The sequence below is a fragment of the Macaca fascicularis genome, chromosome 20, assembly GCF_037993035.2.
Source record: "Macaca fascicularis isolate 582-1 chromosome 20, T2T-MFA8v1.1".
NCBI lineage: Eukaryota > Metazoa > Chordata > Mammalia > Primates > Cercopithecidae > Macaca > Macaca fascicularis.
The window spans coordinates 27,109,307-27,123,416 of NC_088394.1; the positions used below are offsets into that span (position 1 = coordinate 27,109,307).

The 14,110-nt window shown below is 47.4% G+C and overlaps 1 protein-coding gene across 6 annotated transcripts in view; it reads right to left on the reverse strand.

Annotated features, from left to right (window-relative positions):
- Positions 1-14,110, reverse strand: part of GSG1L (GSG1 like) — a 274,733-nt gene that overhangs the window by 240,547 nt on the left and 20,076 nt on the right. The window lies entirely within an intron of this gene.

The following is a 14,110-nucleotide window of genomic DNA, read 5'->3' on the forward strand; positions in this document are numbered from 1 at the left end:
AAGAAGCTTTTTGAAGAAAGACAGAGAGGATGTTCTTCTGTGGTTCTGCCCACCAGCATCCCTCCTCCCCTTGTCTAGTAGCAGAACTTTAATTCTCCTTCGGGGAATCAGCAGGTTGGTCCGTGAGTCTCTGTTGAGGCCAACTCGACCCCCAGCTCCAGAGGTAAGCAGCTGACCCAAGCCTCGCCTATCAGAGCACCACATTCCTCACACCTCAGTGACAAGCTTAGGGATAGCAATGGACCCAAGCCCGGCAAATGAGAGCCCTCTGGGGACTTTTACTGGTGCCAAACTGGGTGGATATAAACCTAGAGCTGCTGCGGCCACTACATGAAGAGAACTGCCAGAGAGTGAAACCAGGAAAGGATGCAGACCTCTGAGAAATAGAAAGGGAAAAAAAGGAGACAGAAAGAAGGACAATGGGAAGTTGAGAGAGATACTGAAACCAGTTGATGTTATATGAGCACCTGGATCCAGCTGAGACTGAAGTCCCGCTACCTTTTTCTTCACACGAACCAGTAGAAATTTGTCTTTTTGCTTGTGCTGGTTTGAGCTGGATTCTGTCACTTGCAGCCAAATAGATTTCCCAATTCATTTTTGAATCCCAATACCCAGACCAGGAACTCAGGACCATAGAGATAGGATGGGATAGGATGGGATGGGGTGAGATGGGATGGGATGGGATGGGCTGGGTTGGGGTGAGATGAGATGAGTTGTATTGGGATGGGTTGAGATGGGGTGGGATGGGATGGGATGGGATGAGTTAGGATGGGATGGGACGGGATGGGATGGGATGGGATGGGATGAGTTGTATTGGGATGAGTTAAGACGGGATGGGATGGGTTGGGATGGAATGGGATGGGATGGATTGGTATGGGTTGAGACGGGATGGGATGGGTTGGGATTAGATGGGATGGGATGAGATGGTATGGGAGGGATGGGATGGGATGGGATGGGATGGGGTGGAACAAGATGGAATGGGATGGGATGGGATAAGATGAGATGGAATGGGATGAGATGAGATGGGATAAGATGGGATGGGATGAGATGGGATGGGATGAGATGAGATGGGATAAGATGGGATGGGATGAGATGGGATGGGATGAGATGGGATGGGATGAGATGGGAGGGATGGGATGGGATGGGATGGGATGGGATGGGATGGGATGGGATGGGATGGGATGGATGAATGGGATGGGATGGGATGGGATGAGACGGCATAAGATGGGATGGGATGGGTTGGTATGGGAATGGGATGGGATAGGTTGGGATGGGATGATGGGGTGGGATGAGTTGGGATGGGATAGGATGGGATGAATGGGACAGGATGGGATGGGATAAAATGGGATGGGATGGGATGGGTTTGGATGGAAATGAGATGGGATAGGTTGAGATGGGATGATGGGATGGGATGGGATGGGAATGGGATGGGATAGGTTGGGATGGGATGATGGGGTGGGATGAGTTGGGATGCGATGGGCTGGGCTGGACTGGGTTGGGATGGGATGGGCTGGGCTGGGCTGCATTGTAATGGGATGGGATGGGATGAGATGAGATGGGCTGAGTTGGGATGAGAATGAGATGGGATAGGTTGGGATGGGATGATGGGATGGGTTGGCATGGGATGATGGGATGGGATGGGGTGGGAATGGAATGGAATGGGATTCAGCCTGGCTCATAATGATAACCACACCCATGCCATGCTGAGACTAGGAACATTATTATTTGCACTCACCTATTAACTTTCCCAAGAGCTTGAGGCTCCCTGAGGTTATAAATGGCTGTGCCCATTTGTCCATTAATGAGAGGCTTGAACACAGAGGTGACCTAGAATTTTCTGCCTACTTTAAGTTTTCAGATTCTCTGTGGCAAGCTGAGAGATAGGTTCAGTTCTGACCCTAGCACACGGATAGCCCTCCATAAATATCTGTTAGCTAAATTAGTTAATGCCGCCTTATACAAACGTTAACATAAATACGAGATTCACTTTCTGAATGTGCGTAGAGCTGTTTCTGACAGACGAACTCCATGCCAGGGGCCTGAGAGCAACCACTCCACAGAGATCATGCACTTCCTAATTCCTTGCCTTGATGGCAGAGGGGAAAAACATATGCCCTGGGGCTCCAACAAGGAATTATAACCCTACTGGAAAGGAAAATAATCTGGAAGTGGAGAAAATTAGGACTGATAATGAAAAAGCAACCAGAATTCATTACAGCAAGATCACAGGGGAACCATATCTCTTGGGTATTCAGGAGACACGGAAGAGAAGAGACAGCTCCGGCTCTTTTACTGGAAGGTTCCTCTCCAGTGAGCAGCTCTGACTTTCAGGGCAGAAATAGTTGGAGATGCATGAACATGACGGGAAACCCAGAAAGGCTCTTTTTCTTAATTTTGGTGTCCGTCAGACTTGGATTCTCACCTCAGATTAGGTAAAGCCACTAAAACAAGTAAGAGAGCCTCTAAGATCCGAATCTAAGCAGCTGTACAATTTCTTTCCATTCACTACAGGCCATGTTTGCTTTTGAAAATTAGAAAATTACAAAATGAATAACAAACATGAATGACAACATGCAGAGCTGGCGTAGTGAGAGTGAGACAAATAGATTCATACATTGATGTATGCACAACGCGCTCTTCCGGGCGTCTCAGCCCATCCTGGGGCTGGCGGCTTCTCCGTTGATGTCTCCAGCCTGATCACACTTCCGGGCTCTGGGATGTACTTTGTTCTCTCCCTGTCTACTTGACATTGCCTCTGGGCTGTCACACAGACAGAACAAACATAACCCGGCCAGGTCTGAATTTAAGATCGCCTCCTTCCCACTAAATAATCAAACAAACAAAAACCTCTTCCCACCTCAGTCTTCTCCATCTCAGTAATGGGCACAACCATCTCTTCAGGCCAAAAATCTAGGAGTTGTACAAAATGCCTTTTTCCCCCTCACTCCACATCTAATTTGTCAGCAGATCCATTGGCTCTTCCTTCAAACAATGTCCTGAGTCCATCCAGTTCTCTCTATCTCCCCACAAGGCCAAGGCACCAGCATCTCACCTGGCCCCCCACCAGTTAACCCTTCAATTTCTGCCTGCCTCCATGCATTAACTCCCCAATCCTCAATCAGAATGCTCTTTTGTTAAATGCAAGCCACGTCCCATCATTTCCCTGCTTAAACGCCCTCGAAGGCACCCCAGTGTATTTAGAATAAAGTCCAAATTTTATACTGCAGCCAATGAGGTTCTGCACACCAGGGTCCCTCTCTAGCAATCTGACCTCTCTCCTTCTACAGTGGCCCCATCGGCCTCCATGGAGTTCTTCAGATCTGCCCACTGCATCCTACCCCAGGGCCTTTGCACCTGCCAATCCTTCCTGGACCACTTCTTCCCTCTCTTACCATCCTCTAGGTAACTCAAGCGTCACCTCCTTGGAGAAGCCTTCTCCAACCTCCCTATCTGAAGGAGATCAGCTCCCAGTCTATACCCGCCACAGTAGAACAGTGGATAGAGTGTGATGTGATGCCATTTATTTTAAAAAATGAAATTTTAACAGATAAATTCTTGAAAATGCCATCAGTGGTTGCCCCCGGGCAGGGAAGTGGGTGGCTGGGAATGAGATTTTTTTGTACTGCCTTTGAATTTTAAACCAGGTTCATATGTTATTATTCCAAAAAACATAATTAAATCAAATAAAAAAGAAAAAAGTAAGGTAGGAAGGGGAGGAGGAAAGGAAGGGAAAAGGAGAAAGAGAGAAAGGGAAGGAGAAAAGAAAGAGAGAAAAAAATACTCTTGGGGAATTCTCCTAAAGAAGTCATGCAACAAATAAAAATGTTCTATTCAAGAAAATAATCATTGTGTATTAAACTGTAAGGAAACAAAAAATAAAATAAAATAAATGTCCAACAACCCAGGAATTACTCAGGAAATAGTGCTTTGTGGTTAGGATGCAGTAGTATGAAGCCATTAATATTGATCATTATTATGACTGTGGAAATTCAGAGGAATGTTTATGGGGATAATTAATGAAAAAAATGAAAAACAGACTACAAAAGAGTATATTAAGAAGAGAAAATAGCACAGTGGAAAGTGGGAAATTGTTGAAGAGAGAAGTTCCCTAGCTCCCATCCCCTCTTCAAGGGAGTCCACAACACACACACACACACACACACACACACACACACACACACACACACACATAAATGTTGGCAATATCTCAGCCCATCTTAGAGATCAGAGACCAGACCAAGGCTCACAGGGTTCCCACGCAGGACTTGGGGTGGCAACACAGGCAGGGGAGAGGCCAAGGTTAGGATTCAGGGAGCACAGAGCTGATCTGGTTTCTCAGCCTCTACACTCTGGACATTAGGGGTTAGATCATTTCCTAGTTGCAGGAGAGCCATCCTGTGCACTGTGGGATGTTTAGCGGCATCCAGGGCCTCTACCCATTGGCTGCCTGTAACGCCCCCACTCCAGTCATGATAAACAAAAATGTCTCCAGATATTGACAAATGTCCCTGGGGTGGAGGTGCGGGGGAATCGCCCCCAGTTGAGAACCCCTATACTAGCAAATTACTTCTCTGACTGCCAGCTTGTCCATCTGTACAATGGAGAGGAGTGCCTAGCACACACACAACATCTCTCCCCACCCCATGTACTCACTAATTGCAGCCGTATTTTATTATTGTTGTTATTTAGAGACAGCGTCTTGCTCTGTCTCCCAGGCTGGAGTGCAGTGGCGTGATCATGTAACCTCAAACTCCTGGGCTCAAGCAATCCTCCCACCTCAGCCTCTTAAGTAACTGGGACTATAGCCATGCACCACCAAACCCAGCTATATATATGTATGTGTGTGTGTATATATAGATATATATTTTTAGCAGATGGGGTCTTGCTATGCTGCTCAGGCTGGTCTCAAGCAATCCTCCCACCTCAGCCTCCCAAAGTGCTGGGATTCCAGGTGTGAGCCACCACACCCATCCTCCGCTGTATTTTTTAAAGTATTCGTACTTTAAATGGCTTTTAGAGTGCCTTTTAAATTAAAATAAAATAGGTGAGGATATTTCTCTCATGGGAATCCCGACTGCTAGCTTTTCAGTAGCATGACTTAGTGACAATTACTATTTACCATCTACTCACCTCCCTCACATAGACCCGTCTGATTTTATAGCACACATATGCAGGCAGTGGGGGCTTTACCAGGACCATGTTTAATTAATAAAATATCGGGAAGCACTTTGCTACTTTAAGCACTCCATCATGATAATAGCCCCTACTTTCACACAAGGGTCTTTGTAGCTTAACAGCAGCTCAAGTAATAAATTGCTTTCAAGTCTTATTCTAAGTTTTCCGGAGGCTGCAAATGACAACTTAAGAATCAGAGATTTCCTCATTCAACCCCTCATCGCCCAGAAGGAAAGTCTGAGCCCCTACCACCCCAGGGAAAGTGACCTGTCTGATGTCCCACAGCTCATAAAGGACAAAGCGGGGATGACAGCAGTTCTCCCAGATTATGGGGTCACTTCACTGCTTCCAGACCCCAGTCCCTCAGGAAAACATCATTAATCCATGTGGGATTCATTTGGATCAGCGAACTGGGCACTTTTGACCGAAAGCTGAGCCTTGGAGTGGGCCCCTTTATTTAGAATTAGCCCAAGAGTGAGGCAGGAGTGGGTGGTTTAGGAGGGGAAAAAAACAGCTTGAAAAAAGTTATTCTTCCCCCACATCCACCCACACGCAAACTCCCCAAATCATCCGTGGGATGACAAGGCCTGGGATTACATCATCTCTCAAGTGGGCAACACGTACAAAATGGTTTAAAGATTCTCTGTCACCCAGAGTAGACTCGCCTGGCTCCCCACCACATGGTCACGCCGGCAGGCACCTCTTATATAACCCTGTGTCAGGAAACTCACTACCACCTCCCGAAGCCGTCCGCGGCCCCGGGTACCTGCCAGTCCCCTGAAGGCCACAGGTTCCTTGCTGCAAGTTCCTACGACTCCCTCTGTCGGAGCTTTCTCTCACCCCTGCCTGTGCCCACCCAGCACCCAGGGCAGACTGACAGTTAATGATACCTTCAACCAGTGGTAGATGGGGGTTAGTGGAGAAAGACTGCAGTTCCCTCCCTGCTCTGGGGGACAAGTCAGGCACGCTCCTCACAGTCTCCCAGGGCCCTCCGCTGGGATTCCACGTGGCCCCAGGACACTGCTTCGGCTGCCTCTCCTTTCCCATCTCCCTGTCCCCTCCCTCACCAGGACTTCCTGGAATCCCTTCCCAAATCAACTGCTCAAATGCAAATTCTCAAATCCTAGTTTCAGGGTCATCTTCTGGGAGACCCACCCAGGTAGCAGCCAAGCAGCCAGGTCTGCTTTGAGCTGAGCTTGCTTCTATAAGGCCTCTCCATCACTGTCTCTCTCTGATGGTGACTGTGGGGTCACAAAGGAGAAATCAGGACGCTTTTCCCTACAGACGTCCTGATGCATTTCAACACAGCTCCCAGATGTCCCCAGGCTACTCCCACTCCCAGTCTCCTCTTTCCTCAAGCATTTCCTTAAAATGCTTCTTTCTGTAGCTGGAAACTACATTTCCCACATGTGTGACAGTCACATGGCTGGTTTATACTCCCCAGAAGGGTGTGCACTTCACAGGGACAACTTTATCTTTGGTGGTAGCGGTGGTGGTTGTTGTTGTTGTTGTTGTTGTTGTTGTTGTTGTTGTTGTTTTGGCTTTGCGGTTGTTTTGAGACAGAGTCTTGCCCTGTTGCCTAGGCTGGAGTGCAGTGGTACGATCTCAGCTCACTGCAACCTCCGCCTCCCAGGTTCAAGCCATTCTCATGTCTCAGCCTCTGAGTAGCTGGGATTACAGGCGTATGCCAACATGCCCAGCTAAAGTTTCTATTTTTAGTAGAGATGGGGTTTAACCATGTTGGCCAGGCTGGTCTTGAACCCCTGGCCTCAAGTGATCCACCCGCCTTGGCCTCCCAAAGTGCTGGAATCACAGGCGTGAGCCACCGCGCCCAGACTTGCAAATTTATCTTTGTATCTTTCTTAATTCTTAGAACCACAAGCCATTAGTGGATGAAGAAAACACAGCCTCAGTTTCTTCGTGGAGAAACTTTTTCCCCTCTAGAAGCCCCATTCCAGTTCATAAATGTCGCCCTAATGGAAGCCACCCAGAATCAAACACAAACGCTTCAGGTGGCCCCCTACTAGGGCAGAGAAAAGAGAGACCATCACCTCCCTCATGCTAGATATAATATTTCTGTTGATGCAACTCTAGGTCATGTTCTGGTTTGGGGAAACCACTTTTCACTGCTGATACAAAATAACAATAACAGCAATAGCAGCAGCAACAATGCAATAATAATAATATATAAACTCACATGTATCTTTACTATGAGCCAACCCTTATTCTTCTATCAAATTACAAGGGACCAAAGTCCCATGGGGTCTCTCACATGTTGCTGGACTCACCCATTAGATCCTATTTGTTCCCTCTTTGGATCTGAGTATCGTGAGGTACGTTTTTCCATCTAATATTTCCCCTTTTGAGATGTAGCCACCTCCAGCCTCTCCCCACCTCTCTGAACCCTAAGCCCTCCCATGACTGACTGCCTGATATCTACACGTTGGATCCAAGGGCCCCAATCCCTCCTGTAGGTCATAGATTAAATGTAATCTCATCAGCACCAAGGAGAGCTACTCACCATGGGCTTCAGATCTCTCTGCCATAGGTACAATTATTATCCCACCTTACAGATGAGGAGCTAAGGCATGGAGAAGTTAAATAATTTGCAGTTTCACATCCAGGGAAGCTGGACTGAGATCCAACCCCAAGCAGGCTGGCCCTGGACCAGGCACTCAGCACTGCTTGTGGCCACAGGCTGCTGGCCAAGGGTCTGGGCCTCAGGGGTTGTTATTAAATATGCAAATAAAACACAGTGAAGCCACGCAGTGACCTGGGTGAGATGACATCGCGAATCTGGGGTTTTGTTTCATTGTTTTGGAGGGTTTTTTGTTGCCATTGTAGCTAAAGATTTTGATTGCTGTAATTCTGGGATCCTGAGGTTCATTTTAAGAACACAGCAAGGACGTGCTCTGGAGTACTTTGGAGTTCACAGAATTTTTCACTGCTGATAAATTTTGTTTTGTTGTTGTGTTTTGTTTTAGAGACAGGATCTTGCTCTGTTGCCCAGGCTGGTCTCTAACTCCTGGGCTCAAGCGATCCTCCCACCTCAGCCTCCCAAGTATGTGGAACCACAGGCATGCACTACCGCATCCAGCCTAGAATCTGATCTCCACCAAATAACGCTGCTGAGGAAAAAGTACCTTAACTTCATTTTACAGATTAAGAAACTGAGGCTCCCAGAGGCTATGTGACATATCCAGGATCATGCTCAGGAAGCGGAAGAAGCGAGACCTGAACCCACAACCCCAGAGTCCAGCGGCCTTGAGGTTACCCCTCTGGAGGGTCTCCCCTGAATCCTCCCTCCCTTCCACGAGAGAATGAGCTGGGTTGGAGGTAAGAGGGGACGTGTATGTGCGGTGTATACATATGCACAGGAGTGTGGAATTGGTGCTACAGAGAGAGGGGGGGAAGTCTGTCTCCATGGTTACCCTGAGCCTGAACAAAACATCGCACATAGATTACCGTAACCTCAAACATCACCATCCGTCCTCCTGGCGATACCCAGAGAGAGCGGACTCCAGGGCCTTCCAACCTGCCCACCTGCTCCCGAGAGCCTGCCTTTTTATTATGCCATGATTAAACCTGGCACGTTATACCAGCTAAATGTTTTCTAATTATTTACAGATTCACCTCCATGGCATCCCTTGAGATAATGATCCCGCTGCACATTTCTGTAACATTCTGCCCACCTTCAAAAACTCAAATTGAGTTATCGAGATTGTCTCATTGATCCTCCCACTTAAGGCTCTGTCGGATCCATCCAGAGCTGTTCAGGTTGTTTTCGTTTACATATAGGGATACTGAGGCCCAGATGTGTAAAGATTGCTGCCTAGGATTTGACTGCAAATCGGTGTGGCGGCTGCAGAGATCATTTTGAGATCTTTTTCTAACCTTAGAAATGAGAGAATAAGTGGGTTTCATCTAAATGCCTATCCTAGTCATTGATAGTGGCTACTGGTCACCAGTGTTAGGAAGGATTCTGAAGGAGCATCTGAGATTTGTAGAAAAAAACAATGTGATCAGTTAAGGATGTCGACCATGGGTAAGGAAGGGGGCAGTGCTGGCACCATGCTGTGTATTTTCCATTCCACCCTATGACGTGGTAAATGCCCCTATGAAGGTTTCATGTTACTTCCCAACCAGGAGCAATTTTGCCTCCCAAGAGATATTTGGCAATGGCTGGAGATATTCGTGGGTACCACTGACATCTAGTTGGCAGAAGCCACGGAGAATTCTAAAAACTCTACAATGCACAGGGTCGGTCCCCCACCCCCACAACAAAGAATGATCTGGTACAAAATGTTAACAGAGCCAAAGTTGAAAATCCCTCAGCAGAACACATCACACATGCTCATTCACACACACACGTGCACACACACTCACAAGCATGTGCACATAAGTGCACACACGCACACACATGCACATACCCACACAAGCACACACAGGCAGACATGTACATACATGCACACACATGCACACTCACACACACGTGCACATACCTATGCACACATGCACACGCACTACACACGCCTGTGCACGCACATGCGCATCCCCACACATGCACATACTCACACACACATATTCACATACACACACAGACATGCACACACATCTGCACCCATATGCACAGATGCACATGCACACATATGCACGCACACATTTGCACACACGTATGCATACACACCACACACACACATGCACATACCCACACATGCACACACACCCACACATACACATTCACATACACACACAGATACACATGCACACATACGCACGCAGGCACATGCAAACACACACACACACACACACACAACAGTTTGGGCTTCTTTCCTTGGTCAACAGAAAATCAGAAGTCAACATGAGTATTTATACCTTCATATGTCCAAAAACAAAATTCCTGATTTTCTCCCTAAACCTGTCCCCGCCCCACCCTGCTTTTCTCCATCTCACTAAACGGCATCACCCACCAGCTTCTGGAGCCAAAACCCTAAGGGTGACCCCTGACTCCTCTCCTTCCTCCGCTGGTCTCATTATAGTCCCGTCCTTTCTTCCTGCAAACAATGGCGGAGCCCATCATCCTTCTCTACACCCATCGCCATGGCCCAGACTGCCACCATCTCCTTCATGGACCACTGTAGTCGCCTCCTAACTGGACTCCAGATATTCACGCCTCCCTTCAGGTCCCTCTCCCACCCCAGGGCCTTTTCACTTGCGATTCCCTCTGTCTGAGGCTCTTTCTCCAGATCTCCACAGGGAGGCTCCTTTTTGACATTCCGTTCTCAAGAGAAATGTCACCTCCCCAGAGGCCTCCCTCTTCTCAATCACTCTCCAGCCCATCACTTTTCTTTTCTTTCTTTCACTGTAATTCTCATGCTCTAAAACCATCTTATTTGCTTATCTGTTGCCTCACCACACCGTCCCCCAGAATTAATTACGAATTCAGAAGAGTAGAGACCCCATCTTGTTCACCACTGTATTCTCAATATCAATAATAATAATAACAATAATAGTAGAAAAAAAGGTGCCTGGCATACAGTATACACTCAAAAAAAAATCTAGTAAACGAATGAATGAATGAATGAAATGTCAAGGACAGATGCCCTTCCAGCAACCTAAGAAGAGACCCACAGGACATGAAGATGCTCTCAGAGCCCCCAAGCCTGAGAGCCTTCCCTCCACTGGGCTCTGACCCATCTGGGCATGCAGGCAGGTGGGGGGACTTGTAGGTGGCTCTGGAGCCCCACATCCCTGCCTCAGGCAGGGTAGTGCTGACTGACCACCAGGGCACCTCCTAGAATCAGTTCAGATTCAGCCAGATTCTCCTTTTCCATCCAGGATCCCTATCCCAGACCGTCTCTCTGCATTCCGAGGGCCTTATTCAGACCCCATAGTAGCAAATGTGCGCTGTGCACTGAGCCTGTGCCAAGTGCTAGGGTAGGGACCGCACCTCTGTGTCCTCTCAATCTCACATCAACCCCCACGATGTTTGGTATTTCTGTCCATTTTATTGATGAGTAAAATGAAGAACCATTAGGTTGAATCATTTTCTTAAGGTCACACGGAGGTAGCAATGGAATAATTCTTCCCAGGACAAAGACCCAGTGTATCCTCTTTGATCCCCAGTAGCTATCAGGATAAAGATACTGTATCAGAGGCTGGGTGTGGTGGCTCACACCTGTAATCCTAGCACTTTGGGAGGCTGAGGTAGGTGGATCCCTGGTGCTCAGGAGTTTGAGACCAGCCTGGGCAACAGAGTGAAATCCCATCACTACAAAAAATACAAACATTAGCTGGGCATGGTGGTGCGTGCCTGTAGTCCCAGCTACTTGAAGGACTGAAGCAGGAGGATTGCTTGAGCCCAGGAGATCAAGGCTGCAGTGAGCTGAGATCACACCACTGCACTCCAGCCTGGGTGACAAAGTGAGAACCTCTCTCAAAAAGAAAAAAAAAGATACTGTATCAGAACGGAGTGCCTGATATAATTCTAATGTACATCCAGAGCTTAGCAGTAGTCATGGAATGAATGAGTGAATGAACGAGTAAATGAATGAATAAGTGGAACACAATTCTACTCACAACTTTTTTATGCTAAACTCAGTGAAGCTGTCTACCAGACTCTTCCCTCCTATTTATCCAAACCTAACAGGTCTCCCCAGGCCTGTCATTTACTCATCATTAGAGCAGGTGGGTTATCTGAATCTTCTCACTTTTCACTGGGTTGCTGTTAGATTCTTCCTCTCACAGCACCAGCGTCACTGCTGGTTGGCATTTATGTCGCTAGACTCTGCAACTCAAGATGCAAAGCACATTCACTTACCCTCTCAGCCTCGTGCCCTCGCTGGGCATCGCAGATGTTGAATGGCTGGAAGTTTCTGAGAGAATCGCTCCAGGATCGCTCATCCCCCTGGCTTCCATCCACTCAACATCATGAGCTGCAAAGTAAAACTGGGCAAAGACGTGGAGGAACGTGGGAACAGTGCATGGAGGGAATTAGGGTTTTACATTCGCCATTTCTGTTATGAAAGAAACTACAAGCATCCTTCAAATAACATGCAGGTCTTTCTTTTTCCATGCTCACGTTACCAGGAGGTGAGAGGGAGATCCTATCTCCAGCTAGTAAAGTCATAAAATGGGCTGGGCACAGTGGTTAATGCCTGTAATCCTAGCACTTTGGGAGGCTGAGGCAGGTGGATCACCTGAGGTCAGGTGTTCGAGACCACCCTGGCCAACATAGTGAAACCCCGTATCTACTAAAAGTACAAAAATTATTCGGGCGTGGTGGCACGCGCCTATAATCCCAGCTACTCAGGAGGCTGAGGCAGAAGAATTGCTTGAACCCGGGGGGGGCGGAGATTGCAGTGAACTGAGATCACGCCACTATACTCCAGCCTGGGTGACAGAGCGAAACTCCATCTCAAAAAAAAAAGAAAAAAGAAAAGTCATAAAATGTAAGTAAATCCCGACAACAGAGAAATCAATTTAGTAATGTTCATGTCAACCAGCAGTACCACTGAAGATATGTCAGGAAGACTCCATTGCAACCAGGTGAAAGACGAGAGGTATCAGAGAGAACCCACTCACCCTATTTATGAGCAAAGGGGAGGCCTAAAGAGACCTTTCCATACAGAAAAGAAAGGGGGAAATTGTTGCAAATAAGACACTGGGGAGAATTCTACCACCTAAAAAAGAGGAAGGATATACTCAAGGTAGACAATCAAAGCAGGTCTTTGAGACGTGCCTGTTAGAGGAAACACAGTCATTCACGAAAGCATGTGTTTGCGTCCCTAAGAAAATATAAACTCTATCACGAAGACTTGGCAGATCGGAAGATCAGACAACAGATTTAGCCAAGGAGAGCTGCCAGGAAGGCAGGCTAGGTGAAGTGGAAGCCAAATGGGGAAAGCACGGGCTGAAAAGGAGCTAAAAATGCAAACGCAGAGCAAAAATACACATTTGAAGCCACAAGGAGCAGACTCAATCCTACGGAAAATTGAATCAACAATGTAGAGTGTTAGTGGCACGGAGCTCCAGAAAGTTAATTCCCTGCCAAAGACGAGGTATTTTGATATGAGTCATGGACATAATTAGGTACAACACTGGGGCAGAGACACTGTTTCTTTCTTTTCTGTGTCTTTTCTGAGATGGAACTGGAACTAGGGCCTACAGCCTCCTCTGGCTTTGGTGAAAGTACCTCCTTGGCCATCCTTTAGAAGACAAACAGAAGCCAGGCTGGAGCCCAGTGGGTGGAAAGCAAGAGGAGATCTCTCAGGCCAGGCAAAGGCATCCTCAAAGCTGGTCTAACAGAGCTTTGATCACGAGCATAGAAAAGTATAAAGGGTTTGAGGCTCGGAGTCCTCTCTCAAACATTCAGAGGTACCAACAGCTGGAGGACAAACTTTCTAAACTATTTTGGAATACAAAAGAAGGAGACAAAAAGAACATTAAAATTATGACAGAGAAAACGAGAGACATAGAGGTCAGAGGACAGAAAGCAATTCCATAAATAAGTGGTATCCCTGAAGATGGGTAGCCTGCACGGATAGCCTGGATGAATGGTATAAAATAGTAGCAACTGGAATAGGAGAAACGTACACTTAAAATGTAAAACCCAGAACACTGACAACATCAAATGCTAACAAGCATGTGGAGCAACAGGAGCTCTCACTCAGTGCCAGGGGAATTAAAAATGGTACAGCCACTATGAAAGATGGTTTGGGCAGGGTGCGGTGGCACACGCCTGTAATCCCAGCACTTTGGGAGGCCAAAACTGGAGGACTGCTTGAGCCCAGGAGTTCGAGACCAGCCTGGGCAACATGGTGAGACCCTATCTCTATAAAAAATACAAAAATTAGCCTGGCATGGTGGCCATGCCTGTAGTCCCAGCTACTGAGGAGGCTGAGGTGGGAGGATTGCTTGAGCCCAGGAAGTCAAG